Here is a 10219-nt window from a genome sequence, read left to right on the forward strand (position 1 = left end):
AATGCCATTACTAGTTACTTGTATCAACTATCAGCAAGAAGATCTTTTTGGATACATATTTTCCTTTTTGTATATGAAACTATTGCAGAGAATGGCTATTGAACAGGTGTGCCTCAGTATTGACAAAACCATTCCTCTGTAGTGTAGTATAAAAAAAAAAAAAAAAAAGAGTGATGAACTTTATCTTTGATCTGGACGAAAAAAAGTTAGATCACAAGATCATTCGTATTTATTACCATTGATATTAAATATCTGTGCTAGCTGCATGCATTTGTTCTGCAAATGTTGGTGGAAAATAAGGCCATGCATATTCCTACAACAAAGCTGTTCATTGTATAATTTAGTTTTCAGCTGAGTCTGAACTTACTGCAGGTGAAAATAAGATGATCCAGATCTGTCAGCACTGATATACATGTAGGTGGTTCCATTATTATAATTTGTGAAATGCTCACAAGCTGTCTTTGTGAGGGTGCTTATATAGAGTAATGTATTAAAAAGAAGCAAGATGTTCTACCTTATGATGGCATTGCAGTTGTGCAGTTTGTGTAAAGTGATCAAATGTTTCTAAAATACACATGAAAAGTTTTTGAAGAGAAAAAGTGAGCATTTTTATTATATGATTTTGTGTGTAAGGTAATACTACAGACTTTAAGAAGTAATTTCCTGCTTCTTATGTGACAGATATGTTTCAGTCAAATGGAACTGATACGTATTTATAAACCAGATGCTCTTTTCATGAGCTGTGAGTTACTGTAAGAATAACACGGCTGTTCTTACATGGAGCACTGGTATTAGTTGCAGAACTGTCCCTTTTTCATGAACAAAGAATTGTTGTGTTAATCCTAGAATTTCTGGTATTTTTTCAGAAGTTCTGAAATAGAATTTCTGGACTTTTTTCAGTTTTGAGAAACCCCTCTGCTTTTATCAGTCTTTTCTTAAGTTGTACTGTTAGTTGTTTAAATTTGCAGTGATGAGCATGTATACTGTATATAATAGGTGTTAGAACCAGTCTGCAACTCTGATTAAAATAAGTGAAAAATGAAAAATCTTACTTCAAATATCTACTGTTGATAAGCGCGCTTTTTTTTTCCCCTTAAAAAAAAAAAAAAAAAAAAGGTTATTAAGTATAGTATGATAATATAACCGGATATAATCCAGTAACTCATAAGATGAATTTCAGTCCTCCCCTCCATTTTCAGAATGGTAGCAAAACAACGCATATATTAAGACGTTTTGTTAAGACTGGCTGATAGAAGAAAACAGATAAGGTTTTGGACTCATCTTTTTACAGAGTCATTTTGCTTCGTTTACTTCCAGTAAAGCAAAAGAAAAAACAATATTTCTGAAATGACACCGATTTAAGCTTGCACTCTTGTAGCTGTATAGATATGCCATTTCAGAGCTCTGCTGGGAATGTTTGGTCCACATGTGAATCCATGTTTGAGCTTGAATAAGGAAAATGTCCAGCTCCATGATCCAGTAAATTCCTTATGAAAAGAGAATGAGTTGTAGTCACCTAAAATGAGCTAATTCTGTGAACGCTTAACCATATTCCCTACTTTAGTCACATGATTACAGACACCTTTGTATGAGTAGAGCATTCTTAATCTATAAAACATTGCTCGATGGGCACATAAACAAGATATAATTCGTTATGTGAAATTAAGGGCAAAATATATTTTATCTATCTCTGAAAACAAAATTCCTGCACTGAAGTGTAGTTGACTGTGTAGAAAATAAAGTATTGAAAAATTGCTTCTGATTGTGTAGCCCTTTTTATCTACCTGAAACATGAATATTGGAACCATCAATTTTTTTTATAAATAGCAGTTCTGCTTTTCTCCTCTTTAGTTCTGACCAGTGTGCCATTTTTGAAATATTCAAACAAAGAAACCACAAACCGCTAGTCACACCACAATACCAGCTTGTGTTTACATTTTCAGCTCTCCAGATCATGATCCTATTGAGTGCACATAGAGCGAGTGCGTGTACACGCGCCCATCCACCATCAGGAGAAATGAAACTGTAAACACAAGCTGGTATTTTGGTGGGGGCACACTAATATGGCGGTTGGTGGGGTCAGAAGGTGGAGGGTGAATTATGGATCCAGAATTTCCTTGTATTTTTCTCTTTAAGTCAGGCTGCTTGCACAGTAGCTGCTTTTCAAACTGAAATGTTTAGTTGTTTTAAAACAGTAGGGCCTAGTTTCATTAATTTTAAACTATGTATTCAGACTTTAAAGAAGGTGGATGAAAGCACTAATATTTGACATACTTAAACTAGACAATAAATTATAAACTATATTACAGGGAGTTCTGCTTGCATGAGTGGAGAGTGGGCAAGGATGATGTCACATTTTTTACCATTTATGGAATTCTTTGCTGAACTATCTAGGGAATCATCGTGTTTAATATTAAACTAAATGCTAAAAAAATAATTAAAAATAATATGGTGAAAGAAAAATGACTATCTTTGAATTTGGAGAATCTAAGATACATATTTAAATATAAACTTTTAAGGTATAGAGCACTTGATGGGTAGACTGAAAAGATTAAATGTATTCTATTAAATATCTCTAAGATCTTTTATTATCTATTGCTTAATTTAAATACTCCTGCAAGTCTCTATTCTTTTGTTTATCAACGAAATGGTATTATTTAACAAAAGCTAGAGTGCCTGAACAAAGCTTTTATCTGGAGAAGACTTGGTTTTGCTGCTTACAGATCAGCTGTTGCCATTAATCTTTGTGGAAATCTCATATTTGCAGCTATCTGAAATCTTCCTTACTGCCCATTTGTAGCCATTTTATCCTGCCTTTTCCAAGAAGAAGAAGAAAGAGGAGTATTGCTGAAAGAAGAGGTATATTGCTGTTTTGAGAGAGCAGAACACTGGAATGCATGATCAAGCTGTGGCTATAAGGAACAGAGCAGAGGCATGAACAAAAGGGGGACTGTTCTCTTCAGAAGGAAAATAGTACCCCTCTAAAATGTAACTAGTCTGATAGCTTCTCCTAGGGTGAGAGCAGCATGTCCTAATTTTCAGTTCTGCTATCATATTAACATGTTGTGTTAACAACAGTATTTCTGAGCTCACTGCTTTCAACGCTGTATGTTGTTCTTAGTTCCATAGTAAACATTTTAAAGCACTGCGAAATAAATCGGATTATAGATACTAAAATAACTGCTTTATAAATTAATTTTAAAATAAATAACCTTAAAAGTAAGAAAATGCAGACGTAATATTTTTATCTCAAAACTGTAAATACATTTTATTAGTTGTAAGTTTGATTACTCAGCACACAATGCCCGTATTTATCTGATACTTTAAAAAAAATAAAAAAAAGTATATGTTGCAGGGAGCACAGAACTCAAAAAAACCCCAAACCATAGGCTTCTTTGTGAACTGTCTACACTTTATAGAAATTACATAACATCTTAGTTCTTAGTACATGTCTCGATAAATAGAGTGAAAAAGACTGTTTACCTGCACTTAAAGGACTTGTGAAATTTGGTATGTGTATAGTTTGAGCATTTGGAATTACTAACTGAAAGATACTAAATATAATAATGGCTTATGCTTATAATTATTGTGATCGTTTTGGTACAATAATATTGAGAAGACTGTAATTCAGCCACAAGATCTGAAAAGATACCACAAAACTTTAAAAAAATCAAGATTAGGCTGCTTAATGTAATTAGATAAGTCTGAAACCAAGATGTTTTAATCTGCACCTGTAGATGGTTCATATAATATCAGAGAGAGATTAGAGAAAGAGCCAAAAAGGGATGCTGCTGTCACATTTGTGCTATTAAATCACTGATATTTTTTACAGGTATGCTTTAAGTTATTTGTGTGAAAAAATCATGTTTTGATTTCATTTAATGGAAGCTGAGATTCACAGTGTAATCTGTCACACAATACTGGGAAATCTTCAGTAAAATCATGAGAGTTGGCAAACTGATGAAAGCTTAGTGAACTAAAGTTGTAGCAGAATGAATTGGTAGTTGGTGGGGTGTCCCAGCTCACACTCATCTAAATAAATGGTTGATAATATTTTGTTTTAGCAAGTTTATTGTCTGTCATTTTTTTGAAATGTAGATCTCCTTTCTTTCACACTGATAGGCAAAATGTGCTCTGTTTTAGGGGTGACTTCCATTCATCCAGACTCGCTATTTATTTCTGTGGACCTTTCATCTCACTCTGATCTCTCTAGTAATGACTGAGGAACTCATCCAACAGCAAGAATGAGCTAATCTTTCAAAGATTTACCTAGCCTTAAGATTAAAAGTTTGTTCTCTGGTAGGGCAGAGCAATAGAGATCCACCAGGCAACTCATGAGTACTGCGAAGAGATGTAGTTGTGAGAGATCTGCTCACTTAAGAGAAAACTAGTTAGCAAGAAGTGAGGAATGCAAATCTTGCTAATGTTTCTCCCATATGCATGTTTTCTACTAGTGCTTTTTAACTACATTTTACTCTGAAATGTTGTGTTTCTATGATATCTTGTCCATCCAATCCATAATCTTCTAATTTATGGCTTCATAAATTTTTCTTACAGAATTGTTATGGTGTCATATGAATGAACATTAGACTAACCAGTAAAAATAGTATAGCTGCAGTAGTAGCCATAGCTGAATAGCTATTAGTAATATAAAGCTACAGTCCTGTTTTTCAGTATAAATTCCTTCTTTAATACAGAGCAGAAAAAAGTAAAATTGAGAAGATTGTATTTCTGAATGCCACAGCTAAGGGAACTGACAGAGATCCATCGCTCTTAAATTCCAGTTTAAAATACACCAAATATTAAAAAAGTAATAATAAACTAATACAGAGAAAATTCCTAGACTCGGTATGCAACTGAATGACTGGTGTGAATAGGAACTATGCAGCCAAATCCCACCTGTACACACTGTTGCCTTCTGCCAACACGCTGCCATGACAATTTCACTTTATCTATTAATAGAAATAACTATTAATGTATTTTTTAACTGTCAAACTGTGGATTGTCTTTCATATTTACTATATATATATTGCATATGTTTTAATGCAGTACATAAAAGAAAAATGTTATAAAGTTATATCTCTTTACATAATTTCAGATTTTATATTCAAATTTAGAAGTACTGAAAATAATCACAAGGTATATAAATAGTATATAGCAAATAGTTTCATAATGTATAAACTTATTTTGACAGCATAGCATCCGATATACGATTACTTTGAGAATTATTTAACTCGATAATTTCTTCTGCGAGAACTATTCTTTTAAAAGGCTTTTACTGACATTTCAAAGTAATGTGATGTATATTTGCATATAGTAAACAGTAAAACACTTTAAAAAATGCATTGCATTCCATTTACAATTAAATGCTTTTAAAATATTCTTTGAAGGGTCAGATTAAATCTTGCATAGGTGAAACTCCATTCAGCATCAAGTATAATCAGCTAGTAGATTGACGTGGTATGTCAAGGGCCTGAAAATACATTAGATGAAATAAGGTACTATTACTATTACTATCACTATAATTGATGTGCTTGTTGTTTTTTTTTCCTTGGGGGAGGAGAATGGAATGACTTGCCTTATGTTTGTTTTGAGGAAGTTCCTTCAGAATTAGATCTTATTTACAGTAAATCCAAGGCTGTGGTTCCACTGAAGCTGAAGCCAATCTAAATGTTGATTGCTGCAAACCCTACTTTTGGCCATATGTTACCACTGCTTTCCCTTGAGCTCTCTTTGCTGTGCTCTTCTCCAGCATTTTCACTGGCACCTTCATTCATCTGACTTTAAACTGAATCTCTTGTAGCTCCATGGCTTGCTACTAACCCTGAGAAGTATATTTTATATGATTGGTTTTCTGTCTCTTTGACTTCCCTATGGGGTCAGATCAATACTTATGCCAGGGAGGCATGCAACCAGGTTTGGGAAGGAAAAAGAAGCAGGATAATCTCTTTTGATAGGGGCTTGTTTTCAGACTAGCCTAGTTGCATGGTCAGGCTGCACCCTGAATAGTGTTCTGCCATTAAAACAACTCACCTTTGTGGGAAGGCAGTGGAGGGACAGCATCATCCAAACACTACTACTAATTCAAGGGAGTAGGCAGAAACACTTGGCAGAAAGCACGCTAGCAACTCTGATGCAGAGCAGTTCAAAGTGTCATGAAACTGCAGCTTTAACTAATGAAATTGGATAGCTGGCTATGTGTTGCTTAGGAATTGTCAGAGTATGTTAGCTTTTAATTTTAAACAATGTCATGTTTATGTTTAAACATAAGTGTAGTAATGGCTTAAATGTGTTGGTTTAGGATGGCACAGTGGAACAGTTTGAAACTGTCTTGTAACTTTCAGTTATTAAATGATTGTACAATAATTGTTGTCTAATTATTATAATTAATGTTTTATAAATATTTAAGAATGGGAATCTAAACCTGATTTGTTTCACATCCATGGAAGTTCTGTTTTCAGTGCACGATTAAACACACTCTCAATTCCCGAAAACTCATGAGTGACAGCATCTTACTACAGAATTGGTCACTCAGCTGTTTGTTATAGCAGCAAACCCCAGCAGATTTTAAACATCAAGATCTGTCTGCCATCAAGGTTTTCTTCTTATGTAAGAATGTCCTGTTATTGCATTAATTGTTCCAAGACTACCAGTACTTCTAAAGTGATACACAGAGCCTTTAAAAAATATAATAAATACATATTTCCCAAGTATTTACAAAAAAGCTCTCAGTAGCTTAAATTGTGTCATATTAGATGTGCAGTACTGCATCATCTTAATTATCTTCAAGATTTGTATCTAAACAGTATTAATGAGGTTAATATCCATAAGAAGACAGATTTAGAATCTCATTGCTAAAACTGGTCAAATAATTCATAATGAATTATTCACCTTGTTTTTTTCATGAACTCTTGGTGAACAGATTGTGATTTTCTCAAGAAGGATTAATTATTCAAAGTTATTCACCAAAAAAACTTAATAATTCTTGGGCTCAGTTTCTTGATGAGCAATATATTGTGAACATCTGACCAGCCCCAGTATTGCAGATCACATAAAAGTGTTTTTTTTCCTATTGTGACCTTTCCTGATCAGTTCAGGTCTCCCTGAGATGACATGTTTATAAGACTTTTTCTCATACTGTCTAGGGAACTTTCCCTTTAAATCTGATATAAAGATTAAATCTGATATATGAGATATAAAGTAGCAGTCCGAAAACTAATACAATATTGTCTCAGTGTTTCAGTTAATAAATACTGTATGCTGTATTACACCTTTACCTAGTTCTATATTTCTTACTCTTCTAGAGATGATTCATTGTCATTATGTATGGATGATGTGGGTTTACATATTGAATTATAAATTCAAAATTTTCTTATAATTATTGCTGAAAATGTTCTGTATAAGTGAATAATATTTTAAATCACTTATCGAACCCAACTGAATTAATTTTAATGTAATATTATCTAATTAGTGTACTATGAGAACAAGACTTTTTTTTTTTTTTAGTAGTAGTTTATATTCATAGAGACATTGCCTTCTCCATCTCTCACATATGGAAGTTATCAATCTTCAATGTGGTCTCTTCACTTTCTGCAAAAACATTTCCAGTGGAATGGCTACAGTTGCTGGAATAGCCATGGATTATCCAGGGTTATTAAAGTTTTCCAAATTTTATCTAGAAAATATTATTTTTCCTGTATAGTTCTTCCTTTCTTTCTTAAGAAAGTTCTGAAGTTGATTCTCACTGAGGAGCAACTCTGTCTTCTAAGGAGGCAATATTCTAGAGCCTTCTTTTGGCTCTCTCTTCTTTTCCAGAATTCTCTCTTCTTTTTATTTTTAACTTTCATAAGCAATTTGGTCTACAGTGTTCAAATCACATCCTTCAAATGCAACAATATAGCGTCACCCTTTAACGTTGTAAGATTTCCTATCACTAGAATGCTTAAATAGTGTAAAACAAAGCCTTTTGCATTGTTTTCATTAATCAAATGGAAACAGCCAAGATAGGTAGCCTAATGGCACTGTGACTCTTCCATTACTGTCACATTTCACTGACTTGTTTTCTTCTTCAACTTTTGTTGTTCACAGCTTCTCTTTAGTAATGTCAGGAGAATGTACTTGTAAAAGTACACCCAATTATGTTCTGCCCCAATGTACTGCTGTAAAAGTTGAAGGATTGCTTTCTACAACACAAAAATTGGTACTGGATTAGTGGATGAAATTCTGAAATTCATTGCGAGTGATTTGTTATTCTTACCTGTTGTCTCAGGACCATGGAGAAAAGTCCAATAATTAAATAGTAGAATACTCAAATTGGAAAGCTGTTCAGTTAACATTAACATTTATTTATTATAGTTCTGTTTTCTATATCCCCCTATGTCCTTTACTTGACCCATCCCCTCAGTATCCCAAGTAATCCTTACATTACTTCTATATCTTAAAACCTCCAACACATCCTCTATTCCTTTAATGGGACATCTCCAGAATATTTCTGGCTTTTCCCATAACCTCTAGTTTTTAGTTCTGGCCTGTCATCTAGGTAGGAGACATCAGTGAGACTGGTCCAGGAGCACATGTAGGTTTTTTCGTAAACCAACTGCTGCCAAATAGAGCAAATAATGGTTGGATTCTTTGTGCCTTTTCCCTGGTATTAACAAGCTTATTCTTATTCACAACGTTTTTTTTAAAAAAAAAAAAAATCCAAACCCCACCAGTATCTTAATATATATTTCTCAGTCAAGCTTGTTTGAACTTTGCCAACTGATTAAAAATTATTAGGAGATAAGCCATAAATCTCTAAATCCCTCTTTTTCCTTATTTTCTCTGGAGACCAGAATTTACAAAAACCAACACCACATTATGTCCTAAAGCAGGATAAATGAACACATTAAAATGTCTGAGTAGCAGAGTACTCAGGGAAAAAAAAAATATTTACAGTGTTTACGCAGTTGTATTTATGCCTATAGCTGATAGAGAGGTTCCTAGACAACAATTTTATGGAAACCATATCCAAAGTTGAGAGAGAGACATCATGTTCTACAACTCCAGATGTCACAGAACTCTCCAAGCAGTGCATGCAGTTATATAGCACCACATGGTTTCCAATACGCATTTTTAATTAAGTGAACTGAGGATGAAGGCCCAAACCCTGTTCTCCTTAGTAATGAAAATAATTCCATTATTTTTGTTCTGAATTTCCTGGATACAGTTAATGTACATGAAAGTGTAAACATCAGAATTATTTTTATTAGGTTGTATTTTACATTGTTTGAGATTATATGTTCAATATTAAGGCTGATTAAGGAGATTTAAGTTATCATCAGAACAGAAGAAGCAAAGGAGTTGTGTTCACGCAAAATATTTTATCTTTACGTCTACACAAGAAGGCTTGAAGGTCATTCTTTGAGCAAATTAAAACTTGAAAAGCAGATTCTTTAATGGGACGAATTATCAGATCCTATGAGATTTCATGTAAACATTGGGATACTGATGTGGGTAAACAATACAAAACTTAAAACAAACTACACAGCACTTTAAAAAAATGGTTATGTTCTATGTGTGTTTATGAGACATTGGAAAAAACAAAAGAGTGAATCAACAAGGGTGTTGAAGAAGTATTTGCAGGCTGGAAAGAGGCATCACAAATAATAATCCAGGCAAGGATGTAGATGGGGAACTAATCTGAATGTAAATATTCCTTGTTGAATACCCTGCAAACAGATTTTCCTCTGTGTGTCTGGTGAAATTAATATTTCCGTCAAGCTAGTCTTCTTTTTGCTGTAGTCGACATCAGGTGAGGATTTATATCATTCTGCCTTTGGGACCCTACTGTCTCAAGAAAAATCGTCCCTCTCAAAGATCTGGCTTTTTAAGGACCTGTGAAGATAAACGTGTTTATGTAGTCCAGTTCCAGCTGAAAACAGGAACGTATGGACCACTTTTCTCTAACTTGTTTGCAATATTGATTTGGCGATGGGAGCAGAATGGTGAAGAATTATATTCTAAATCTAACTATATTTTCTCTGTCTGACTGAATTATCGGCTGCTATTTAGACACCCGCCGTTGGACTCCGGTAGGGGAAGCCAGTTTTGCAGACAGAGGGGAGGGGGCAGTCAGATTGTAGGCTACTGCGTGACCGAGGAAGTCGTAGCGCAGAAATATCCTTGGCTGGTGCGGCAGCAGCTGCTGCTGGGGCTGGCCGGGCCGCCTGCCCCGCCG

Source organism: Athene cunicularia (assembly GCF_003259725.1).
Source record: "Athene cunicularia isolate RWA chromosome 7 unlocalized genomic scaffold, athCun1 chr7_part1, whole genome shotgun sequence".
NCBI lineage: Eukaryota > Metazoa > Chordata > Aves > Strigiformes > Strigidae > Athene > Athene cunicularia.